The sequence below is a fragment of the Rhinoderma darwinii genome, chromosome 3 (assembly GCF_050947455.1).
Source record: "Rhinoderma darwinii isolate aRhiDar2 chromosome 3, aRhiDar2.hap1, whole genome shotgun sequence".
Lineage (NCBI taxonomy): Eukaryota > Metazoa > Chordata > Amphibia > Anura > Rhinodermatidae > Rhinoderma > Rhinoderma darwinii.
In genome coordinates this window covers 399179806-399204828 of record NC_134689.1, presented here as the reverse complement: position 1 = coordinate 399204828, position 25023 = coordinate 399179806, and the positions used below count along the sequence as shown (strand labels likewise).

Here is a 25023-nt window from a genome sequence, read left to right as displayed (position 1 = left end):
TTGCATGTGTTTGCAATCCTAAAAAAAAAAATCCAACTGTTGGATTTTTTGTCATCCTATATGAAACCCAATAAAAGTCCATTGTGAAGCCTTGACCTTACTGGTAGGCTTTGTTAAGATCTACTTCGCTCCCGTTGAACTCAATAATGATTGCGTATGCAGCAAGCTTCACCTAGTAGCCAAAATTTTACAATACATCTGTATGACGGTGAAGAGGAGGTGGAGCACAGACGCATTATAAAGATATATTGAGCCCAGAATTCTGTGATTTATTTCTTGACCAGATTAACCCCTTCGGTGATCGTACGTCGTCGTAAGCAGGTCATTCCTGTCCTAATATGGCACAGCTGTGCCCGCGCCATCATTTATAGGTGTCAAGGGTTATGGCCGAGATTGGAGATAGCTCAAATTCCAGATGTTTATCCCCTTAGGTTCTGTGGTTAATAGCAACTGTGGTACCTAAGGGTCTTTCTATTCACAAAATATATGCCATACAACAAAGACATTTCACATCATGGTACATACAAAAAAAAAGATCTACCCACGGCATACAGGAATGAGCAGCAATACAAACTTTGTACAATAACCCCCCCCCCCCTTCGCTGCACGTCTACCCCCACCAACTCTCGAATCATCCGTCATCCCTGGGATTCAATACACAGCAGTACATAAAAAATTACATATCTAAAAATGTTAAGTCTGGTGCCCACCTCAATTACAATAGTCATGGTCCAAAGCCTTGGGCCATGCCCAAGAGTGCTAACCTACCCCAACATTTTACTCTTCACCAGGCCAGCCGAAGCTGACCCTGGGCAGTCAACCCATTTGCCCCACTGGTTTTCAAATTTATTAGGAACACCCCTCGTTAAATCCACTTTTTTAGTAAGATGGTTGAGTTTAGTGGAGTTGTTCATCTCTGCAATCCCAGGGGGATTCGCCTAAATACTTGGCAATAGTTTTTCGAGCTTGCTAAATTAGCGTATGTTAACACAGCTTATTTTCAGCCGTTTTTCGGGCCGTAAACGCCCCGAAAAACTGTTCAAAATATGGAGGCTGAAAGCCTTCAAACATCTGCCCGTTGATTTCAATGGTAAAAACGGTGTTTCGTTCCCACTGGGCGTTTTTTTTATGCGCCCATTTCTAAAAACGAAAAAAAAAACGCCCCGTAAAAAAGAAGTGCATGTCACTTCTTGAGCCGTTTTGCATTGTCTCAATAGAAAAAAGCTCCAAAATCATCCATAAAAAAACAGCTGAAAATCAGGGGCTGTTTTCCTTTGAAAACAGCTCCGTATTTTATGTCCGTTTTTCATTTTCCGTTTGAACATACCCTTATTTTTGCACTGGAAATCTGGGACATATTATCTATTAACAACTCCCCTACACAGCCCAATAGACCCACCTGCAGCTCCACAGGTATTCTTAACCCAAACCCTTTATTATCAGCATCTCTCCGAACCCCAGAACATGTGCTTAATATACGCAGCTTCGGCAACACAAAGAGGACACGTCGCATAGTTTCTTAAACCCATAAGGAACCCACATCATTTTCCTATATCAACCTAATACGTTCCAGTATATGTCCTAAATGGTGCGACAGTAGTCTTCTATAAACCATAGAAATAAGTCCTCTAGTTGCAGCCGTCCCAAGCACATGTTAGAAGATTCCAGAGAAAGCAATGCGCAAACCTACTGCTCTCATCTGCGCTTGGACAGCAAGCCTCACCTACAGATACCTGAAAAATTCTGAGTTGCAAAAGTCAAATTCTCCCTTAAAGGGGTTGTCCAACCACAGACAACTGATAACCTATCCACAGGATAGGTCATTAGTATATGATCGGTGGGGCTCTGACACACGGACCCCACGCAAATCAGCTGCCTCTGGATGTTATGCAGGGTATGTAGTAGTCTCAGCCGGAAACCAGATCGTTCTGACTACTGCAAAGCGGCCATGCTGAAGAACAGCAACTCTGCTCCTATTCACTTGAATAGGAGCAGTACTGCAGCTCGGTCACTATTCCGTGACCTGAGCCATCTGCTTCCAGCATAGACATCCGGTGCCCGGAGCAGCTGATCGGCGCGGTGTCTGGTCGCCGGACCCCCAACGTTAAGATATCAATGACCTATCCTGTGGATAGGTCATCGGTTTTCCGTGTCTGGACAACCCCTTTAAGATGTTAAATGGATTTAAATTGACCATCAAGATAAAGTTGGGATGCATACTTAACTCTTTCCCACTCCTGGAACCCATCCAACTGTTGGAACTCCAATAACTGTTGTTTCATAAACATATGTCTATTATCAGTGACTTTGGGCCTCCTTCCAAGCGTGTTATGATTCAGGAGAATTATCTAGGGCGTGATGAGCCTACGCTTCCCCCATGAGAAGTAAGGGTATATCTGGCAAAGTGTTCAGATATTCCAGCGCTTTCTTTAAAGGAACACTCGAGTATGGGTGAGGAATATACAGCACCACCACAATGCACTCAAAATGCCAACAAATCTCCCCTCCTCATCTGTAAATGAGTGATGGCATTGGATCGGTATATTCCTATGAATGAGCAGACTCACTCCTCTACAATAAGTTGAATAAAAAGAAAGGTAACAATGCCCGTTCCATGCCCTGTGAAGAGCCTGAGTCTTGCGTCATATGAGTTTCTTGCAACCCTATAATTGCCGGAAAGTGTTTTCAAAGAAAATCTCAATTAGCACAGCGTTCGGTAGCCTCTCATATCTCAAATGTTCCAGGAGACAAAATTCACATAACCGGAGAAGTAGTCTGCAAACAATAGTCTACCAGGTTCCTTCCCGTGGGAACAGACCTGCCGGCCCGCAAGTAAGACCCAGAACCACAAGAGTTATAGTGTCGTCGTACCCCCCCTTCCAACTCTCCCCCACTCACCACTCCAAAGAATCCCCTTCCCCCAAACATAGAAATCTATAATCCTCTTTTCCTAGAAGGGTCGGCATCTGTCAAAAAACAGGCCAATAACCAGTCCATATCCTATAAATCCGCCTTCTTTCATAGTAAATTCTTTATAATGTGATGTCTTGACGAGCACCGGTCTCGATGGCCTACCAGTCGGACATGGACAAGTTGGGACCTTATGAGCCCGCTCAACAGCAAACAAGGGAGTCAATACCATACATGTTCCCAAAAGTTTGCAAGAGCCACGCTTCAAATTAAGCATTTGGGTTTGTTCCGCCCACTCTTTTTGCCCTCCCCCGCCCAAGGGGGCGCGCATGCTGCAGAGAAGCCGTCCTCCAGATCACGTATACGTCTTTAGTGCCTGCAGAGGTGGATACAGATTTCACATATCGGCCGCAGACAGTGAAATGGATAGGGGCATCGACTCAGGACTGATTTACTGGTTCAATCAAGCAGAAAAGTGGAATAAATACAATGCAAAGTGTTCAGAAATCGACTGTTCCACTTTCATTTTATAATATTTTTATGATTTACGTGAACTTCTTATTTCACACTTCACTGTCTGGTGTAAAATGATGCAAATAGAAACAGTCCACGGCTAAATATTATATTTTAACTATGGGTTTTCAATGAAATGTTAGAAAATGGAAGTAAGCATCTGACGGGTTGCCATGGTAATACCACGTCAGTCATTTGTATTCATGCCCAGTAGTGTTCCATTGATAGAATGTTGACAGCATGATGATATAACTAGTGACTCCATCATACAAACTCAGGATTAGAATATAGCGCCACCTCGTGGTAACTCAAAGATGCATCGACTCGCACTCATCGTTACTCTGCACTTTCTTCATCTGTGCAGCGTTCTAGGTAATTGTGCTTTATAAAAGACTGCAGGTTTATCCATAATAACGTATTGATTAGTATTTCTAAGGCTCCGTCACCAATTCCATATGATGAGGACTAATGCTGAATGCAGTGTTATTCTTCCTGTCAAAACGCCGAACACGATGACAAAACCCGGTTAGATACGGAAAGTGTGATCAGAGCCTTAGGGCCTGTTTACATCTGCGTTCGGATTGCCGTTGTTCTGCTCTGTTTTCGGTATTTTTGGCCAGATCTACGACGGGGGCCCCTAACAGAGCCTTCAACGCAGATGTGAACAGGCCCTTAGGTGAGCTGTAAATATAGTTTGTGATGACGTTGGACTCATAGGAGGACCTCGCTATAGACCTCCATGGCCCCTTAAAGTGAGTAGGGAAGATTTAGTGCGATGGTTTTAGTCCATATAATGGAGCCGTTATTAAGTATGCATTGGTGTTGGTAAGTAGTATAGGCATTGTAGCTCAGTGTACGGCTAGGTGAGGTGTAATTTTGGAGGTGTAGTCCAGGGTATGGGTTTTTATTATTGTATATGAGGATTGTAATTTAAGGGTTGTAGTCCTGTAGGTGAAGCATGCAGTGTTAGGGATGTTCTCCTGTGTATGGGGTTTAGTACGGAAGGTAAGGAGTGTAGTTTATGGGGTTGTAGTCCAGTGTGTGGTGTTTATAACTGTAAGTGAGGAATGGAGTTTGGGGATTGTAGTCCAGTGTATGGGTTTCATTCCTCAAGGTGAGGAGTGTAGTGTTGGGCTTGGAGTGTATTGTATGGGGTTTAGTACTGAGGAGCGTAGTTTAGGGGTTGTAGTCTAGTGTATGGCGTTTATAACGTAGTCTAGTGTATGTTACGTGAGGAGTATAATGTGTGCATTATAATCAATAGTCTATAATAAAGGGTCATTATTGAGGGCTTTGCTCTGTGTATAGAGAGTGTGTTGAGGTTTTATAGGACAGTGTATATAACACAAATTTTGTCTTAACTAATTCGGTGGGGAATGAGTAAGGCCCTGTTCACACTGTGTGTATTTTGGCATGTTTTACGCACCGAAATACGCGACAAAAAAAAAACCGCTTCAGTGACCCCTTAGTGACCAGCCTATTTTAGGCCTTAACAGCTATTTTTTCAGGTTTTTCCATTGTCGCATTCAAAGAGCTATAACTTCTTTATTTTTGTGTCGACATAGCTGTATAAGGTCTTTTTTTTTGCGGGACAAGTTGTATTTTTTAATAGCACATATACATATAATACATATACATCTAATTTATTAATTAACTTTTATTAACTTTTTTTGGGGGGGGGGGGGGCTAGGAAAAAACCTAGCAATTTTGCCACCCTTTTTTGCGTCCTAAATTTACGCCGTTTACTGTGTGGTATAAATTACATAATGACGTTATTCAGCGGGTCGTTACAATTGTGACGATACAAAATTTATATGGTTTTCTTATGTTTTACTACTTTTACACAATAAAAACACTTTTTTTTTTTTCAAAATTATTTGTTCTTGTCGCCATATTTTAGAAGCCATAACTTTTTTATTTTTGCGCCGATGCAGCGGGTTGTTTTTTTTGCGGGACGGCTTGTAGTTTTTTATTGGTACCATTTTGGAGTACATGTGACTTTTTGATCCCTTTTTATCAACATTTTTTTAAGACAGGATGAACAAAAAACAGCAATTCAGGCATTGGTTTTTATTTTATTTTTTACACCGTTCATCTTGCGGGTTAAATAATGTCATAGCTTTATAGTTGGAGTCGTTATGAATGCGGCGATACCAAATATGTGTAACTTTTTTTGTTGTTTTTCATAATAAAGCAATTTATATGGGGAAAAAGTGGGTTTTTAATTTTGTTTTTACTTGGGATTTTTATTTATATATTATAAACTTTGTAAAACTTTTTTTTAGTCCCACTAGGAGTCTTCGCTATGCGATTTAATCGCTTTTATAATACACTGCAATACTTCTGTATTGCAGTGTATTACTACTGCCTGTCAGTGTAAAACTGACAGGCATCTGTTAGGCCATGGCCTAACAGGCATTAACTAGAGGCAGACCTGGTGGCCTTTGACAGGCCCCCGGCTGCCATAGAAACCACCGGCACCTTGCGATCGCAACGTGTGGTGCCGGTGGGGCGAGAGAAGGAGTCCCCTACCTCCAAAACCACTCAGGTGCAGCATCTAAGGAGTTAAACGGGCAGGATCGATACAGATTTCGATTCTGTTTGTTGATTTATTCTGAAGCAGCGGCATAAAAAGGCAATTGCATCAGAATAAAGCCCATTAGTGGCCGCCGTAAGAACACCTATGGGCGGTCACTAACTGGTTAAGCTTCCCATTCAAATCAATGGCAAAGAGCACAGTTAGTACATACAACACGTTTTTTTTGCGCAAGTGTATTTTAAAAAAACTGCGTCATGTAAAAAAAAAATGTCAGGTCACTTCTTTGGCGCTGAAAACGCACCCATAGTCAATGGGAGTCCTAATTGCACGCCAAAAAACACGCACAAAGCGCATCAAAGAACGCCTGTAGTTTTTGACACGTTTACACGTCAGGGTTTTTTTTTAGCGCCGTGTGAACATGCGCTAAGGCCTGGTTATTACTCTTTATTAGTCATCTTCTCAAATATAATTTTAGGACGTATATAAACACAGGAAATTCCATACACCCATTTCTGTGCTTTCTCCTAAACTATGCGTAGTGTCCACTTATGATATTGAGTAATCAGAAGAGCAGGTTAATATCGTTTTATCACATGTCCTGTCTCTGCAGGTGACACGCTGGATTCATTCAATGGAACCATTGAGTTTCGTAAACCTGATCCGGGTTTCAAGCTTCCATGGTGGTTTGGAATAGGTATAGGATTTTCACTTTGTGTTCTACCTCTACTTCCTCCCCGGAATATCCAAGATAAAGTCTAATTCTTCTGTCTCTTGCAGTTGTGGCGCTGATTGTACTTCCTTTCATCATCTATCTGCTCTACAAGTGCTTCCATCCCAGAACAATAATGCATCAGTTTCTGTAAGTTTAATGTATAAATAAAGAGATGTTATATGGTGGTTTGCCTGATAGCTGTCACTCACAGTCATTTGTACTTAGAAAGACAGCTATCTATAAAGTGACAGTGAGTGACAACTCTGTCTATAGGGGGGGGGGGGGCAAGACTGTAAGTGACAGCTGTCTATGTATCAGTGATTGTGAGTGACAGCTTCCTATGTATCAGTGATTGAGTCACAGATGTGTATGTATCAGTGATTGATTGACAGATGTAGTGATTGAGTGACAGCTGTCCATGTATCAGTGATTGAGTGACAGATGTATATGTATCAGTGATTGAGTGACAGATGTCTGTATCAGTGATTGAGTGACAGCAGTCCATGTATCAGTGATTGAGTGACAGATGTGTATGTATCAGTGATTCTGAGTGACAGGTGTCTATGTATCATTTCTTGCGAGGTGCAGATGTATATGTATCAGTGATTGTGAGTGAACGATCTTTATGTATCAGTGATTGTGAGTGACAGCTGGCCATGTATCAGTGATTAAGTGACAGATGTGTATGTATCAGTGACTGTGAGTGACAGATGTCTATGTACCAGTGAATGTGAGTGACGGATGTTTGTATCAGTGACAGTGAATGACAGATGTCTATGTATCAGTGACAGTGAATGACAGATGTCTATGTATCAGTGACAGTGAATGACAGATGTCTATGTATCAATGATCCATAGCCCTGAAATAAATTACAAATAGGACGGTTTATCTGATTGTTAGGGTTGGGGTAATAGTAAGTTGTCCATCTTTGGATGTTCTTGCATCTTCTATTACCTCGACGCATTTCTTCTGTGCGCCTTGTTTCAGTCCCTGAGGCTTATGGAGGACTGAAAGAGACATTTGTCATTATGATTCATTTCTGATGCTAATTAAACATTGTAATCTATTTTATAGGAAGTCTGAAGGCCTTCAGCTACATGGTGAGCACCGAATACAGAAAAAATATGTTTATGAGGCAGGACTAGGCATAATGGGAAATAGTGCAGTGTGGCGCAGGTGAAATACCACATAGTTCGCACATCTAGTAAAGCTCAGCTACACAGGCAAATGGCCAGAACATTATTAATGACAACTCACAAATAGTCTAATATGGCTAAGCTACTGTGCATGGACTTGGTGTCACACTACAGTGGGGCTGAAGGTGGATGCCAATGCCCATTCACCTAACTCTGTTGATGGATCAGGGCTGGAGGCTTTAGCACTGAGGCTAGAACAGATTTAAGGCCCATATACATGAGTTTATGCGATGTGGAGAAGGAGAGGTTCAGTTTTGAGGGATGAAGAGAAGGAGAGGTTCAGTTTTGAGGGATGAGGAGGAGATGTTTAGTATTGAGGTATGAGGAGAAATAGAAGTTTAATATTGAGGGATGAAAAGGAGATGTTTAGTAGTGATGGATGAGGATGAGGAGAAGGAGAAGTTCAGTATTGAGGGATGTTGAGAAGGAGAGGGCTATTATTGAGGGATGTGCAGAAGGAGACTGTTATTATTGAGGGATGTTGAGAAGGAGAGCGTTATTATTGTGGGATGTGGAGAAGGAGACTGTTATTATTGAGGGATGTTGAGAAGGAGAGCGTTATTATTGTGGGATGTGGAGAAGGAGACTGTTATTATTGAGGGATGTTGAGAAGGAGAGTGCTATTACTGAGGGATGTGGAGAAGGAGAGGGTTATTATTGTGGGATGTGGAGAAGGAGAGTGCTATTACTGAGGGATGTGGAGAAGGAGAGGGTTATTATTGAGGGATGAGAAGAAGAGGGTTATTAATGAGGGATGAGAAGGAGATGTTTAGTAGTAGTGAAGAATGAGGAGAAGGAGCGGATTATTATTGATGGATGAAAATGAGATGGTTAGTAGTGAGGGATGTGGAGAAAGAGGGTTATTATTAAGGGACGTGGAGAAGGATTGGTTTACTAGTGAGGGATGAGGAGAAGGAGGATATTATTGAGAGATGAGGAGAAGTAGAGGTTTATTATTGAGGGATGAGAAGGAGATGTTTAGTAATGGTGAAGAATGAGAAAAAGGAGAGGGTAATTATTGAGTGGTGTAGTAGTGAGGGATAAAGATAAGGATAAAACTAGTGTGGAGGGATGAAGAGAATGTTTAGTAGTGATGGAAGAGGAGAAGGAGAGGTTTAGTGTTTAGGGATGAGGCGAAGGAGAGGTTCAGTATTGAGGTAGGAGGAGAAGAGTATTGAGGCACGAGCAGAAGGAGAAGTTTAGTATTGAGGGATGAAAAGGAGATGTTTAGTAGTGATGGATGAGGAGAAGGAGACGTTCAGTATTGAGGGATGTTGAAAAGTAGAGGGTTATTATTGAGGGATGTGGAGAAGGAGAGGGTTATTATTGAGGGATGTGGAGAAGGAGAGGGTTATTATTGAGGGATGTGGAGAAGGAGAGGGTTATTATTGAGGGATGTTGTTAAGGAGAGGCTTATTATTGAGGGATGTGGAGAAGGAGAGGGATTATTATTGAGAGATGTGGAGAAGGAGAGGGTTATTATTGAGGGATGTGGAGAAGGAGAGGGCTATTACTGAGAGATGTGGAGAAGGAGAGGGTTATTATTGAGGGATGTGGAGAAGGAGAGGGCTATTACTGAGAGATGTGGAGAAGGAGAGGGCCATTACTGAGAGATGTGGAGAAGGAGAGGGCTATTACTGAGAGATGTGGAGAAGGAGAGGGCTATTACTGAGAGATGTGGAGAAGGAGAGGGCTATTACTGAGAGATGTGGAGAAGGAGAGGGCTATTACTGAGAGATGTGGAGAAGGAGAGGGCTATTACTGAGAGATGTGGAGAAGGAGAGGGCTATTACTGAGAGATGTGGAGAAGGAGAGGGCTATTACTGAGGAATGAGAAGGAGATGTTTAGTAATGGTGAAGAATGAGGAAATGAGAGGGTAATTATTGAGTGATGAGAAGGATAAGTTTATTAGAAGAAGGAGAGGTTTATCAGTGAAGGGTGATGAGATTGAGAGGATTAGTGGTGAGGGATGAAGAGAAGGATGTTATTATTGAGAGATGAGTAGATGTAGTGGTTTATTATTGAAGGATGATGAGAAGGATAAGACTAGTATGGAGGGTTGAGGAAAAGGAGAAGTTAAGTATTAGGAATGAAAAGGAGAGTAAGTATTGAGGGGAGAATAGCAGGAGAAGTTTAGTATTGATAGTTGATGAGAAGGAGAAGAGTATAGTATTGACCGATGAGAAGGAGAAAGTTGTTATTGAGGGATGGGGAGAGGGAGATGTTTATGATTGAGGGATAAGAAGGATAGGTTTAATAGTGAGGGATGAGGAAAAAGAGAGGTCTATTATTGAGGGATGATGAGAAAGAAGTAGAGCTGTAGTATTAAAAGAATGAGAGGTTTGGTAGTGAGGGATGAGAAGGACAGGTTTAGTAGTGAGGGATGAGGAGGAGAAGTTTATTAGCGAGGGATGATGAGGAGAGGTTTAGTAGTGAGGGATGAGAAGACGGAGAAGTTTATTATTGAGGAATGAGGAGAAGGAGAGGTTTAGTAGTGAGGGATGAGAAGAAGGAGAGGTTTAGTAGTGAGGGATGAGAAGAAGGAGAGGTTTAGTATTGAGGGATGAGGAGAGGTTTAGTATTGAGTGATGAGGAGGAGGAGAGGTTTAGTAGTGAGGGATGAAGAGGAGAGGTTTAGTAGTGAGGGATGAGAAGACGGAGAAGTTTATTATTGAGGGATGAGGAGAAGGATACGTTTATTATTGAGGGATAAGAAGGAGAGGTTTAGTAGTGATGGATAAGGAGAAGAAGAGGTTTAGTAGTGAGGGATGAGTAGTAGAGGTTCAGTAGTGAGGGATGAGAAGGAGAGGTTTATTAGTGATGGATGAGGAGAAGGTTATTATTAAAGGAAGGAGAAGTTTATTATTGAGGAATAAGAAGGAGAGGTTTAGTAGTGAGGGATGAGAAGAAGAAGAGGTTTAGTATTGAGGGATAAGGGGGAAGAGAGGTTTAGTAGTGAGGGATGAAGAGGAGAGGTTTAGTAGTGAGGGATGAGGAGGAGGAGGAGGAGGAGGAGGAGGAGAGGTTTAGTAGTGAGGGATAAGGAGGAGGAGAGGTTTAGTAGTGAGGGATGAAAAGAAGGGAGGTTTAGTATTGAGGAATAAGGAGGAGGAGAGGTTTAGTATTGAGGGATAAGGAGGAGGAGAGGTTTAGTAGTGAGGGATGAGGAGGAGGAGAGGTTTAGTAGTGAGGGATGAGGAGGAGGAGAGGTTTAGTAGTGAGGGATAAGGAGAGGTGAGTATAGTTTTGTTTCTGGCGTCCGTTTTCCACAGCAGTAAATCCTTCTGAATCTGATAAGCTGTGGACTTTTTCCGCAGTGTATTCTACCGTGTGAACATAGAGTTAGTTTTAAAGTATGAGAGGCACGAGAGGGTTATTATTGAGAGGTGAGGGGTAGGAAATGTTTGGAAATTAGGAGACATAATTTGACAACATAAATAATTCCTTCTGAATCTTTTTGCAGGCTGATGATACGCCAGGATTCTTCCAGTCTCCTGTTTTTTAAGCAACAGCAAGAATAAAATGCAGGATTGACGAAAATGTTGTGTGGCTAAATATTTTATAGTCCTTTCTTGGGTTTGTCTGTTTCTGGGAAAGCTGGGTGGCAACCTATCTCATTGCCTTCAGGGCAAAAAAAGAGGTTTTCCCAGACACCGTGAATCTGTCGTGCAGTAATGTATGCTTTGTTCCTGTATTGATATTTATCTCACTCTGCATTGACTAGGGTAAGAGTTAATTGACATGGCATTATTAGGTCCTGTTCACACAGAGTTTTTTTTTGCAGGAAGAAAATATTGGCCTCAGAATTCCCTCGGAAACGAAAAAGGACATGCCGCTTTTTTTTCCGCAAGCAGCCAAAACCTGGCTTGGAAAAAAAAACGCCTCTGACTCCCATTGAAATCAATGGGTTGTGGTTTTGGCCATTTTTTGGCGCTGACTCCAACACGGTTTCCGCATCTAAATCAGCACCAAAAATAGCCCTCTCATAGAGAGTGTATTTATGTGCCTGTGCTTGAGTTACTAATCTCTGACTGCTATGCTATAGAAGCAAAATGTGACGTGTAATAGTAAGGGTATGTGCACACACACTAATTACGTCCGTAATTGACGGACGTATTTCGACCGCAAGTACCGGACCGAACACAGTGTAGGGAGCCGGGCTCCTAGCATCATACTTATGTACGATGCTAGGAGTCCCTGCCTCGCTGCAGGACAACTGTCCCGTACTGAAAAAATGATTACAGTACGGGACAGTTGTCCGGCAGCGAGGCAGGGACTACTAGCATCGTACATAAGTATGATGCTAGGAGCCCGGCTCCCTACACTGTGTTCGGTCCGGGACTTGCGGCCGAAATCCGTCCGTCAATTACGGACGTAATTAGTGTGTGTGCACATACCCTAAGGTTTAGTACGATGATATTGCCTATTAAAGGTGGTCTGACAAGATCAATATTGTGTCCCTGTAGTTTGGGACTTCCGTAGATGAGTGAAATTTGGGGTTATGGTAAAACCCCACCGCAGGAGACACTGTGTGTGGCATATCCAGAAGGAAGCCGTATGATCATAATGATCTAGGCACATGGTAAGAAAGTATACAAAATGTGGAACGGGTGGAGAACTGTGTTTCCAGCTTCACATTTGGGAGTACTCTAGATATTAAAGTGTTGAAAACTATTGCTCCGTATTGTAAAAATGATGTAGAAAAGAAAATGTATTATAAATGGTTGGATTTAGTTAACACAGATATTAGAGTAATGCTCTTACAGCAATTATAACTCTACATGCTTCACCAATATATTGTATGTCACCTAACATGATGATGATGATGATGATGATGATGATGATAATGATGATCTACTAACCATAATAAGCTGAATGCCAAAGCCTAGAACAGGGGAATATATCCAGTTAGTGAGTTACAGCAAGTAAAAGAAGTTTAGATGACTGATGGTTACACTAATGTAGATATTTCCAATGTGATTAAATCTAGGTGATTATAGAAAGCCTTGAAATTGTACTAAATTGTTGGAATTGAAGAAACAAAGAGAAAGGGAATAATAATAATAATAAAAAACTGTTGCCATTATATTGATCCTGTAGGCAACCTATGTGTTAAACCTAGTCTAACAAAAATAGCTGATTTCAGAGAAAAGTAGCTACAAGAACAAGAGGTTAAACAAAGACTCTTGGTGGAATAAGACCTTTTCTTTCTTAAAGGGAAGGTGTCACGGAAATTATTTTTTTATGTTTTTGCTTTTAGTATGTTATTAAAATAAATTTTATTTATTTGTGTTTTACTTTTTTCTTTTTTCTGTCTTTTACTTCTCTATGGGGGCTGCCATTTTTTTTTCCATCTCTATATGTGTCGATTAACGACACATACAGAGATGGAATACGGCACATACATCCCCATAGTGAATGCGAACAGGAGCCGTTCCATTGACTATAGTGTACGCCGTCTGTGTGGGAACGGCGCATGCGCCACACCCACACAGTCCAAAAGGAAGGTCTTCAGCCGAGAGACATCCGGCACCATTTTCATGTGGACCGGAAGCCGCGGCTGGACAGTGAGATGACTACTTCCGGTCGCGGCTTCCGTCCATATGTTCAGAAGCAAGGACTAGGAACGGAGGGAGCGGCAGCGGTGGCGACAGGAGCAGGTAAGTTATGTTTGTGTTATACTGTGTGATTACCACTGTATCTAAGCCTACTACACTGTGCATTCGCTCAAAAAATGGTGGCACACAGTGTAGGAGGTTTGAACATTCAACCCCCTCCTTTCTCCTGCCACTAGCCAGGATAATGGAGGGGGATTGTTGGAGCACACTAGAGCGAGTGTGTCTTCTCCAATTTTGCAGCATAAAGCAATGAGGTTGCTTTACCACATGCTAATGCTGCAATTTTGGGAATTGCTCCCTCTAGTGACCAGCACATGGAAATGTTATAAATTAGAATCTAATTTATAATATTTCCTGACTTGTGAAAAAATTAAAAAAATTAGAACAATGTGTAATCACTTATATACTAACTGTTTAACTAAAAAAAAAAAAATAATAATAATTTCTAGCGACACATTCCCTTTAAATCCAGCTAATTGATTTAAGGGAATAGCCGGTTGGCTGAGGAGTATACTTCAAACTGTGTTCCAACTTACTTTGTTTTGTATACTTGGCTATATATATAGATTTTCATTTGTTAATATGGCTAATGAACTGAAGTATAAAGAAAAGTATCCGGCACACAAATGTGGTTCAATTTTGCGATTTTATTAAATTCGATGCCATGGGCAATGTGCGTGCAACGTTTCGGTTCAACGACCTTCGTCAGGCACTGCAGGTGTACAAAATATTTCACATGAATATATTGGCATCATATTTCAACAATAACATTATATCAATGGTGCAAAACAGCAAGTAAAGAGAAACTTGAAAGAATAAAATAAAAAAGGTAAAAAATAAGAACAGAGTCTTTTGTCAAGACACATACAGTGTTCATATATAGTCAATATATCTATTATTTTATTGGGAACAAGCCTCGAGGTATAGATATGAATATTTATTTAAATATGGCCCAATGTATGTAAGAGGGTGACTATCAATCCAGTGCACAAACAAAAGGTATACACAATAGCGGTATATTATCGAGTATCACATCGTCATATCAAGACAATTTAAGACAATTTCTATCAAGTGTGATGATTACAATGGGATAATGAACAATGTTGCTTAGAGCAACAGAACGAGGTACAAAGAAAGAAAATCTGTGATTAACAAGAGAACCACATATCGGTAATCCATTCTTAGAGGAAATAAGTACATTGGTATAGATGGCATAGATCATAGAGCGTAGGTTAGCAGAGATTATACCAGTGTTATTCACACAGATATAGTAATTTAGCTTGGAACAACAGACCGAGGTATATACAGAAAATCTCTGATTCAGAAGGGATTCCACCTATCTATTTGCCATTCTTTAAGGAAACAGGCATATTAGCATATATGGCATAAATCATAGAGCATAGGTAAACAGAAGATACATTGGTGATATCAACACAGCTATAGTAGAGGGAATCCACTAGGTGGCGCCTGCGAGCCTGCAGTCTCATATGAGTCCCTATCTGAGGTGCTGTCAGAATCTTGTCGGCACATCTAGCACCACGCTCAGCCTGAGATAAATTAAGAAAGTTTGCATGACATAAAGGTATAATATTAAGAAGTGTTGTTTACCTAGATCCCACTTGGCGTATGATTCTTGAATTATATCGTGCTGCAGTCAGTATGGCGGCTTGCCGCTTAGTTTTGGCGCTAAATTGTACTTGAATCTCTATGGTTTAAATACTATGTATTCTGGGCGTGAGGTGGGCGGTATTACGGTGCGTGTCATGTGACGCTTCAATCGTCACACTGGGGCTGTATAGCTGTAAAGATGTGTAGACCGACATAGCTAGCAGGGGGCGTGTCCTAACGAAGGGAGTTACACTCACTCTCATATTTGGTTTGTAGGATGGCCATGTTTGAAAACGTCATAGAGGGAGTCCCTGAAGATTAAGACATTGTATGTAGTGAGGAGTAGGGGGCGTGTCTCATAGTGAGTACTACGATCACTCTATTTCACTGCTAGTAGTCTGATTTTAGATATTGAATGACTGAGAACGCTATAGGAGGCAGAAGGATAGTAGGACTTATTATATGAGGGGTGTTTAGTTATCTCATCCACATGAGCTATAAACTCGTGACTGGTAAATCAAAGTCCTAGATTCTATATTATCGGGCAGGTGTCGTTTTAACCTATAATGATATTAGTTGGATATTAACAAAGTTATATCTAAATCTATGCATGTTATTATAGTACTATGTAGTGGATATGTATTACCACTAAACCATCAATCATATTGGACTTACTGCTAGGTGCTAGAATTTTTTTTAAAAAGGATACCGTGGTCCGGTAGTTGGTGTGTTATATACCATAGAGTAGATCAACGTGTCTGTTGTGAAGTAAAAAGATGCATTAGTCACCATAACTGAACATATTAAGATCATTATTATGCATACAGTCATATTCTATATTCACAAAAAGCTGCTAACTTCATACTCCCTATTCAAGCCTCGGGGCTCAAGTGTCTGCAGTCTATGGATCCAGTAGGCTTCTCTACGTTTTAATGTCCTAATTCTATCCCCTCCTCTCCTGGGCGCTGGTACATGTTCTATGACCTGGAACTGAAGTTGCGAAATGTTATGTGCTCTTGTTAGGAAGTGCGCAGGGATAGGTAGCAAGGTTTTTTTACAGCGTATGTTACTCTTATGTTGTCCAATTCTGTCTCGTATGCGTTGTGTCGTTTCACCAACGTAGGCCAGTCCACAGGGACATTTTATCATGTAAACGACATAATTGGTATTGCATGTAAAGTATTCGTTCACTGGTATGCGTTCACCTGTCTGGGGATGTTGTAATGTATTGCCCTTGATCACATTGGAGCACTGCATGCAGGACCGGCATGGAAATGTGCCTTGTTTAGGGGTGTTCAAGAAGGTCTGTCTCGAGTATCTTTTGGCTGAACCTATATCCGCTTTCACCAATTTGTCTCTAAGGTTACGTGGTCTTTTGGAATAAGGGAGGAAAGGAGCTTGGAATTCCGTAATTTTGGGGTAAGCTTCTTTCAGGAGGGGCCAGTGCTTTCTAATTATATGATGCACTTTATAAGCGCAGGGATGATAAATATGTACAAACGGTATGCGTTTAGGTTTGACCGAGTCCCTATTGCTGATGGTATTAACTTGTGCCTCCAACAGTGTACGAGTAGGATAGCCCCTGTCCAAGAATTTTTTTGTCATGTTAGTCATTCTCATGGTTCTATTTACACTGTCGTCCACTATCCTAGTAACCCTGTTAAATTGGGACTTTGGTAAGGATTTTTTTGTTGCTATTGGATGACAACTGTCATAATGTAGGAGCCCATTCCTGTCTGTCTCCTTAATAAACAAGTCAGTGCTGAGAAAGCCCTCTTCACCCTTAATGACCATTGTGTCTAGGAAACTGATCCTGGATGTATCATGGTTAAGAGTGAATTGAAGTTCCGGCCAAATATTGTTGAGGTATTCCAAGAATACCAGTAATGACTCATTTGAGCCCGTCCACACACAGAATATATCGTCGATATATCTTTTCCAGAGCAGGATATGTTCCTTAAAAGTGTTTGTGGGGTAGACAAAATTTTCTTCAAAATGGGCCATGAAGCAATTGGCATATGGTGGTGCCACGTTAGACCCCATGGCCGTGCCTCTCTGTTGAATATAGTATGTATCCTCAAAGAGGAAGAAGTTATCAGTAAGGATCACATTTAGTAGATCCAGACCGAGGTCTATAATCTGTCTTTCCTTATCTGCCTTGGTCAGCATTGTTTCAACTGCTACGAGTCCTTTGGAGTGTTCAATAGATGTATAGAGACTACACACATCCATGGTCACAAGGATGGCGTCAGGGGGTAGTACATCCAGAGTGTGAATAGTTTCTAAAAAATCGGATGTATCTAACAGGAAAGATCTTGTATCTTTCACTAGAGGAGTAAGTAATTTCTCCATAAACTTGGAAAGTGGAGTGAATACTGAATCTGTTGAGGCTACTATCGGGCGGCCTGGAGGATTGTCAAGGCCCTTGTGTATCTTAGGTAGTGTGTAAAATACAGGTGTGACTGGATTTCTATTGGTCAAGTAAGAAGCTGTGTCTTGGTCTATCGTACCTAGGGTCATATGTTTTTTCAGGACATTTTGGATCTTGAGTGCGATCCTATTTGTGGGGTCCTGGTTCACAGGTAAATAAACAGAAGTGTCCCGTAATTGTCTGTATATTTCCCTAAAGTAGGTAGATTTATCCATGACAACAATTGCTCCCCCCTTATCAGCTGGTTTGATAACCAAATCCTTGTCTCCTGTAAGGGAGGACAAGGCTTGTCTGTCCAGATTGCTTAGATTGGCCTGGCTTTTAAAATGGCCCAATCTGAAGTCGTGGCTGAACCCGTCCACATCTCTGTGGATCAGGTTAATGAAGGTCTCCAACGCTGGTGAGTTCTTTGGAGGGTTAAAGAAACTCTTGTTTCTTAGTCCAAAGTCTCGACTGGTTATAATAGGACCCCCTACCGGGTCGGGTATTGTCCCTTCGTTCCTTCGGGACTCCCCCAAATTGGAGAAGTAAACCCGGAGGCGTAGGGATCTGAAGAAGCGATTCATATCTATACCTCGAGGCTTGTTCCCAATAAAATAATAGATATATTGACTATATATGAACACTGTATGTGTCTTGACAAAAGACTCTGTTCTTATTTTTTACCTTTTTTATTTTATTCTTTCAAGTTTCTCTTTACTTGCTGTTTTGCACCATTGATATAATGTTATTGTTGAAATATGATGCCAATATATTCATGTGAAATATTTTGTACACCTGCAGTGCCTGACGAAGGTCGTTGAACCGAAACGTTGCACGCACATTGCCCATGGCATCGAATTTAATAAAATCGCAAAATTGAACCACATTTGTGTGCCGGATACTTTTCTATATACAATTGGGTTGGGACCCTATTCGTGCACCTCTTTCAATCTTGTGCGCTCTGAACCAACAAAGAACTGAAGTATAAGGTTGTGTAAAAAGATTGTTTTGTTGTTGTCTTTTATGTACCTTATCTATAAGTTTTAAATATTTAAAATTGTCTATGTACAGTCAGATTTTAGTGTTATAAATATAGCAGCAAATTCCCCTGATATTGTCATCCGTGCAATGAAAGAACTGTTGGATAAGTGGTCCCCCAAACACTCCACCACTTGTCTATTGCAATATGTTGATAATTTGTGTCACGGCGCGGGGTGTGGACCCACTGGGCCGTACCGCGTAGCGGGGTAGCAGCTGGCCAACAAGGTACAAAACAATGTCTATAGTTCTGAACGAGTACCTGAGGCAATGTAGACAGTAGCAGGAGCACGACTTGATTTTCAGAGCAGGTGACGCCGCGGATGCAGCGGTATGACACGACTTGACTTTCACAGCAGGTGACAACGTGGATGCAGCGGAAGGCACTACTTGACTTTCACTTGTAGATACGATAGCACGGGATACAGGGTACAGGCAGCAGGAACGGGTAACACTGGGAACTGGAAAACACTGGGAGACCTTTAGCAAGACAAACTAGGGTATACAACAACGCTCAGGAAAGGAACCAGTGGACAGAGCCCCTAATTATAGTCCAGCAGCCATTTGGGCTGATAATTGATAGGTGACAGCTGGATGTGTACTGGCCCTTTAAGGCCGTGCACGCGCGGACGCCCTGCGGGAATCAGTCCGAGGACCCGGAAGACAGTGCCGGCGTCTCCCTGGAGGGAGCTGATGCCGTGAAGAGGGATGTCCATGACCGGGATCGTCAAGAGATAAGTCAGTACGGCGACCCCGGGCCCTAGACGTTACAGTATACCCCCTCTTACGCCCCCTCTTCTTGGGACCAGGGGCGGGAAAGAAATCTCTTCACGAGGACAGGAGCATCGATTTTCTCCTCTGGCTCCCAAGACCTCTCCTCTGGGCCAAATCCCCTCCAATCCACCAACTAAAACGTCCTGCCTCACCTCGAAAGTTCCGGATGAACCGCCAGGAGCCACTGCAGAGCTAGGAGTCCTGGAGTAGCGGTTCAGGACCACGGGTTTTATCAAGGAGATGTGGAAGGAGTTAGGAATCTTGAGGATAGGAGGCAGTCGAAGCTTGTACGACACCAGATTGATCTGTAGTAGAATCTCGAAGGGTCTAAGGAACCTGGGAGCAAACTTGCAGGATGGCACCCTCAGCCGGATATTCCTGGAAGACAGCCAGACCTTTGTACTTGGAAGAAACTGGGGAGGCTCTCGTCTTTTAATGTCTGCCTTTCTCTTCATGCGATCCACCGCCAGCAGAATAGGAGATCGTGTCTGCTGCCATATCTGCAGAAAGTTCCTGAAGGTAGAGTCGGCTGCAGGCACCTGAGACATAGTAGCGTCGGGCAGGGGTATTTGCGGATGTTGACCGTAGACTATGAAGAACGGACTGGAGGTGGTGGACTCGCTGGTATGGTTATTATAAGAGAACTCCGCCCAGGGGAGCAGCTGCACCCAGTCCTCGTGTCGTCTAGAGACAAAGTGCCGCAGATCGTTCTCCATAATTTGGTTAATCCTCTCAACTTGTCCATTGGACTGAGGGTGATAAGCTGAGGAGAAGTCCAACTTTACATTGAGTAGGCCGCCGAGTGCTCTCCAGAACTTTGAGGTGAACTGGACCCCTCGATCCGAGACAATATGCAGGGGTAATCCGTGCAGAAGGAAGATGTGTTGCATGAAGAGATCAGCCAGTCGAGTGGCAGAAGGCAGGCCAGTCAGATGAACAAAATGAGCCATTTTAGAAAACGATCCACCACCACCCAGATCACACTGCATCCCGCAGAGAGATGCAGATCTGTGACGAAGTCCATAGCAATATGCCGCCAGGGGGCATTGGGCACGGGCAGTGGTTGGAGCAGACTGGCTGGTCTGGAGTGGGCAACCTTGTTTGCTGCACACATCGTACAGGAGGATACAAAGTCCAAGACGTCTTTGGGCAGCGTAGGCCACCAGAACTGACGGGCAATTAGGTCTCGGGTCTTATGGGCGCCCGCGTGACCTGCCAGCTTGGAACTGTGACCCCAGCGAAGGATTCCTCTTCTGTCCGCCAGCCGTTCAAACGTTTTTCCCAGAGGAATGTCTCTAACCTGCAGAGGGTTAACAGAGTAGATGCAGGAAGGATTGATAATATTCTTTGCGGACTCCACAGTGTCCTCTGTCTCAAATGACCTAGACAAGGCATCGGCCCTCACATTCTTGTCGGCAGGTCGGTAGTGGAGTTCGAACCGGAACCGTGCAAAAAACAATGACCACCTGGCTTGACGAGGATTCAGCCGTTGAGCCGTCTGTAGGTAGGTCAAATTCTTGTGGTCCGTGAAGACCAGGATAGGATGAGCTGCGCCCTCCAGTAGGTGTCTCCACTCCTGCAGGGCCAGCTTGATGGCCAGTAACTCCCGATCTCCAATCGAGTAGTTGCGCTCTGCAGAAGAAAACAGCTTGGAGTAGTAACCACATACCATCGTCTTGCCTTTCAAACCTCTCTGGAACAGTAGTGCACCGGCACCAACAGAGGAGGCGTCCACCTCCGATGAAAACTGTAAGGATACATCAGGGTGGTGAAGTATAGAAGCTGATAGGAAGGCCTTTTTTAAGGTTTCAAATGCGATTTCCGCCTCTGGAGTCCATACCTTGGCATTCATACCCTTCTTAGTGAGGGTGGAGATGGGAGCTGTCAAAGAAGAGAAGTTGGGAATGAACAGCCGGTAGAAGCTGGAGAATCCCAGGAAGCGTTGTATGGCCCTTAAGCCTTGGGGACATGGCCACTCCAGGACAGCCTTGACCTTTTCATAGTCCATCTTGAGACCTTGATCAGAGATAATATAGCCCAGGAAGGGAAGAGACTTCTCTTGGAACACGCACTTCTCCAACTTGGCGTAAAGATGATTCTCCCTTAATCTAAGCAACACCTGGTGGACATGGCCCTGATGAGTCACAAGATCTGGGGAAAAAATCAAGATAACATCGAGATACACCACAACACAGACAGAGGAGATCACGAAAAATATCATTCACAAATTCTTGAAATATTGCGGGAGCGTTACACAGGCCGAAGGGCATGACCAAATATTCGTAGTGTCCATCATGTGTATTAAATGCAGTCTTCCACTCGTCACCCTGACGGATCTGGATTAGATTGTAAGCCCCCCGCAGGTCAAGCTTCAAATTTTTTTTCGCCCCCCCCGTATACGATCAAAGAGCTCTGAAATCAACGGCAAAGGGTACCTGTTCTTCACCATGAACTGATTGAGGCCTCGGTAGTCAATGCAGGGTCGAAGGGATCCATCCTTCTTTTTGACAATGAAAAACTCGGCTCCGGCCGGGGATGAAGACTTTCGTATGAAGCCCCTCTCCAGATTCTCTTTAATGTAGGCCGACATGGACTGGGTCTCTGGCAAGGAGAGAGGGTATTCTCTACTGCGAGGAGGGGACGAATCAGGAACCAAGTCGATAGGACAATCGTATTTTCGATGTGGTGGCAATATCTCTGCCTCCTTTTTGTCGAAGACATCAGTAAACTGAGAGTAACAAGGTGGCAACCCTGTCAATGACTGATGCGGAGAAGGCTGGGATGGATGGACATGACCCAGACAGCGGTCTAGACACTTGGGGCCCCACTGGAGAACCTCTCTGGAGTTCCAATCCAGGACTGGGGCGGGAAAACGGAGCCAAGGCAAACCCAGCAGCACGGGGTTGACGGCCTTGGACAGGACATACAGGGAGATGAGCTCAGAATGAAGAGCTCCCACTTGGGAGTCTCAAAGGCTTGGTCACAGACAACACTGTGTCAGGCAAAGGCAGTCCATCTACCGAGGCAACGATCAACGGTCTCTCCAGCAAAACAGTGGGCAACTGAAGAAGATCCACAAGGTCTTGACAGATGAAATTGGCTGCGGAGCCAGAGTCCAGGTAGGCAGAGACTGGATGAGGTCTCTCGCCAGCGACGATGGTCACAGGAATAAATAGCTTGGAAGAGAGTTCTCTATTAAATGCAGTAGCGCCCAGGGTTGTCTCTCCAATCAATCCCAGGCATTGGGGTTTCTTTGGCCTCTGGGAACACAAATGCACGACATGGCCAGCGAGGCCGCAATATAGGCAGAGTCCAAAGGTGCGCCTGCGCTGTTTATTTCTTGAACGGATAGTTTAAGCCGATCCACCTGCATTGGAACCTTGGGCGCAGCAGAAGAACAAGGCAAGAGAGGTTGCTGGAAGTTGGGCGCCAGTCTAGGAAGCCGTTTCTCCTGTCGAATCTCTTGGGATCTCTCTCTGAGCCTTATGTCCACACGAGTAGCCTGTAGAATCAGGTCATCCAGGGCAGCTGGGAGATCTCGAGCAGCCAGTTCGTCTTTGATCTTAGGCGATAGGCCATGCCAGAAGGATGCTACCAAGGCCTCATTGTTCCAGGACAATTCTCCTGCCAGAGTCCGGAACTGGATGGTGTATTCGCCCACGGAGGCGTCCTCCTGACGCAGGTTAAAGATAGCAGTGGCTGCCGTTGAGGCTCGTCCAGGCGCCTCCAATACGGAACGGAACAACCGCACAAGCCCCTCGAAGTCTCGGGTCTCGCGTCCCTGTCGCTCCCAAATTGGATTTGCCCACGCCAGGGCCTTGCTGGCGAGTAGGGATATAATGAAGGCAATCCTGGTTCCGTCCGAAGGAAATGCTCGGGCGTGCAGAGTGAAATGGATTTGGCATTGATTCAGAAACCCCCTGCACGAACTTGCGTCTCCATGAAACCGAGGTGGCAATGGCAGCAAGAACCGAGAGTCCGAACTGGGGCTGCCAGGAGGTGTAGCAGGAGGGTCGATTGGAGGAACTTGAATTGGAGTGGTGACAGAAGTAACTAGTGCACCTAGATGCTGTGCCATAGAGTCTACTGCCACAAGGAGATGGTCCTGTCGTGCTTACAGATCCTGCAGGTCCGCCTGAATGGCTTGAGAGGATGACAGGCTCTTGACTTGGCCAGCGGGGTCCATAGTCTGAGCGTACTGTCACGGCGCGGGGTGTGGACCCACTGGGCCGTACCGCGTAGCGGGGTAGCGGCTGGCCAAGAAGGTACAAAACAATGTCTATAGTTCTGAACGGTTACCCGAGGCAATGTAGACAGTAGAGGGAGCACGACTTGACTTTCATAGCAGGTGACGCTGCGGATGCAGTGGGAAGACATGACTTGACTTTCACAGCAGGTGACAACGTGGATGCAGCGGAAGGCACGACTTGACTTTCACTTGTAGATACGATAGCACGGGATACAGGGTACAGGCAGCAGGAACGGGTAACACTGGGAACTGGAACCCCATTTTGTTGCCCAATTTGTCCTGAGTGCGGCAATACCCTATTTGTGGTGATATACTGCCGTTTGGGCCGATGGGAGGGATCAGAAGGAAAGGAGCGCTATGTGTTCTTTGGAGCCCAGATTTTGCTGGATTGGTTTTCGGGTGCCATGTCGAATTTGCAGAGCCCCAGAGGTATCAAAGCAATTGAAACCAACCAGAAATGACCCCATTTTGGAAGCTACACCCCTCAAGGAATTCATTTATGGGTGTTGTGACCATTTAGACCCCACAGTTTTTTCACAGAATTTATTTGAATTGGGCTGTGAATTAAAAAAAATTGAATTTTTTCCAATAAGAGGTAGTATTGGCTCAAAATTTCTTATTTTCACAAGGAATAAAATACCCCATTTTGTTGCCCAATTTGTCCTGAGTGCGGCAATACCCTATTTGTGGTGATAAACTGCCGTTTGGGCCCATGGGAGGGATCAGAAGGAAAGGACCACCATGTGGCCTACTGGGGATTTTCTGGTGCTAAGTCATGTGTGCAGAAGCCCCTGAGGTATCAGTACAGTTGAAACCCCCGAGAAGTGACCCCGTTTTAAAAACGACACCCCTTAAGGAATTCATCTAGAGGTGTAGTGAGCATTTTGATCACACAGGTACTGTGTAAAAGATAATGCGCAACAGATGGTGCAGAGTGAGATTTGCAGTTTTCTATATATATGCCATGTCCGTGTCCGATATATTGTGCCCAGCATGTGCCACCGGAGACATACACCCCATAAACTGTAATGTGGGTACTCCCGGGTACGGCAATACCCTACATGTGGCTGTTATTAGCTGCCTGGGCACACGGCAGGGCTCACAAGGAAAGGACCACCATTTGGCCTACTGGAGCTTTTCTGGTGCTAAGTCTTGTACGCAGAAGCCCCTGAGGTACCGGTACAGTTGAAACCCCCTAGAAGTGACACTGTTTTAAAATCTACACCCCTTAACCCCTTCCCGCTCCTGGACGTACTATTAGGTCATGGTAACTATAGCGTTCGCGCTCCATGACCTAATAGTACGTCTCGGGAGTAACGGCCGTTTCGGCCGTTCTCCCGACACATGCAGGAGCTGTGACAGCTGCTGTCTTGTTCAGCAGCTGTCACAGCTCCTACAGCGGGGACCGATCGCTGTGTCCCCGCTGATTAACCCCTTAAAAGCCGCAGTCTA

The 25023-nt window shown here is 43.8% G+C and overlaps 2 long non-coding RNA genes across 2 annotated transcripts; one reads left to right on the top strand and one right to left on the bottom strand.

Annotated features, from left to right (window-relative positions):
* The first annotated feature begins 3639 nt into the window (after positions 1-3639).
* Positions 3640-11411, top strand: LOC142750191 (uncharacterized). The gene is made up of 4 exons (XR_012882580.1): positions 3640-3795; positions 6740-6821; positions 7749-7774; positions 11335-11411. It is a non-coding gene; the product is annotated as an uncharacterized LOC142750191 (long non-coding RNA).
* A 2705-nt stretch (positions 11412-14116) lies between these two features.
* LOC142748380 (uncharacterized) lies at positions 14117-15296 on the bottom strand. Its single transcript, XR_012882243.1, has 2 exons — positions 15098-15296; positions 14117-14201 (listed from the first exon to the last, which is right to left on the bottom strand). It is a non-coding gene; the product is annotated as an uncharacterized LOC142748380 (long non-coding RNA).
* Between the last annotated feature and the right edge of the window lie 9727 nt (positions 15297-25023).